This window comes from Dipodomys spectabilis, unplaced genomic scaffold, assembly GCF_019054845.1.
Source record: "Dipodomys spectabilis isolate Male_0828 unplaced genomic scaffold, ASM1905484v1 ptg000610l, whole genome shotgun sequence".
Classification (NCBI taxonomy): domain Eukaryota; kingdom Metazoa; phylum Chordata; class Mammalia; order Rodentia; family Heteromyidae; genus Dipodomys; species Dipodomys spectabilis.
In genome coordinates, this window is record NW_024871287.1 from 537279 (window position 1) to 539259 (window position 1981).

The 1981-nt window shown below is 32.3% G+C and overlaps 1 pseudogene; it reads left to right on the forward strand.

Moving 5' to 3' along the window:
* Positions 1 to 201: 201 nt before the first annotated feature.
* On the forward strand, positions 202 to 298 carry LOC122100909 (annotated as a pseudogene).
* Positions 299 to 1981: the final 1683 nt, after the last annotated feature.

Below are 1981 nucleotides of genomic sequence, written 5' to 3' on the forward strand. Positions count from 1 at the left end.
TAGACATTGACAAAAAAATTGTAAATATGAGCAATTGACCAAATGATATGTTTTTTCCACTATACACAGAATTTTAGAGAAATAAGATCAATAGCATTTTTAGGAACAATAAGGGTTCCTTGTTACAAATAGGGAACCATGGATATATATATGCCTGTATAAAGATTGCATCATTAAGTACTTAAATTTAGAGGGTACTATATGCTTCAGAAGCAGGTCTACCCAAATTACAATACAGAGATTAACAACGCACTTGCACAAAGATGATATGAAAATTTGTGAAGTATTCCATATTTTTCATTCTTCTGATGCAAGAAATGAAAAACAGTTATTAAAAAGTTAATTATAAAAATACAAGTGTAACAATACATGTAATTCATAGAATTAAAGGTTAATTTCACATCAGTGTATTAATTCTTCACCTTAGAAAGGCCTTTACATAGCATAACCTTTACAAAACTTGAAATTAGATAACATTGTAATTTTATCCCAAAGAAATAAAATAATATAAAGACCTAGGAAAAAAAGAAATCTTAAACTTCTTCTATATGGAATGCAATTTGAAAGGACGCATTTATTAATGAATCTATACATTACATAACAATGTAGAATTCCAAGTATTATATCTAGGAGCGAATGAAATAGATTATGGATATTATACAAACATAGATATACTTTTTTTCAGAAAACTACCAGGAACCACTGTAGTTTCTATACTATTCATTTTAACAGATAAGTTAAAATTATTTCTGATTTAAAAAATCACAAACTCTGCATAAATCATTATAGATGTATACAAACAACTCTTGAATATATTTTGACATCAAAGTCAGGCAATTCACTTGGAAGAATACCATGGAATCCATGAATTTTTAAAGTAAGATATTGCTGTTGCTTTGCATTATGAAAAAAAATTTAAGGGACACAAAGGATGGACTGGCATTTTTGAAATATAAGAAACTTAACCAAACCATTACAACTCAGGAGAACAATTTGTACAGCCTTCCACAACTTCAAAAAGGTAGTGATACATACTTATCCTTTTTGCAATATTAAATGCAGTTTCTTCCAAGTTGTTCTTCAGACCTGGTTTTATATAATGGTTCAACAGAGTATCTTTTCTATTTCTATTTCCAGCAGCAAGATGCAAGGCAGTCAAGAGGCCTTTAGTTTGGGTATTGGTATCTGCATCATGATGAATTAAGAAAGAAGCCACCCTGGTATTATTGCACATATAAGCACTGTGCAGGGTTGTCAGCCATTCAGAGTTATTGCATGAATATCTGCCTTGAGCTACCAACTCATGGACAATGTCTAAGTGTCCACTCTCGGCTTCCCAATGAAGAGGGGTATAATCATCCTCATTCCTAGTATTCATCTGGGTGGCCTTTTTGGAAAGTAGTCTCCGCACCATAGTAAGTTGATTAATTTCGGCATCCCAAAGAATAAATTTGCTTGGATCCTACTCCACTTTTTTCTTGCAATTGATACCATTCCTCACTTTTTCATCTTGTTCCTTGTCTTCCTCAGAATTGCCTAACCAGAGACTTTGAGTGCCAGTGGGAATGAGATGTCCATGTATTTCACCAACAGTTCACATTGGTCGAACTGGTCAGAAAAATCTGGTGAATTTCCTGCATATGTTTTTTCACCATGATTTACTTTCTCTTTTTCCATTTTTACTATTTTAAATTATTCTAACTGGATAGTACGGAATTGATAGAGAGCAGAGGAAAGATTTTCCTCAGTATTCAAAAGTACAGACTGAAATTGAGGACCAGTGGGGTCTTCATGTGCAGCTTATTCTAGGAATGAGAAAATAGGAAACAATGACTTCTATATCAATGATTTGGGAAATACCATGTTATAGTGTAAAAGAACTCACTATTCAACAAAAAGGGTTTAAGAGCTTTCTAATAGCTTTCTAATGTTGGTATCCAACATTAGAAAAAATGTATAATGCAGTAGTAAAATAGAAGTC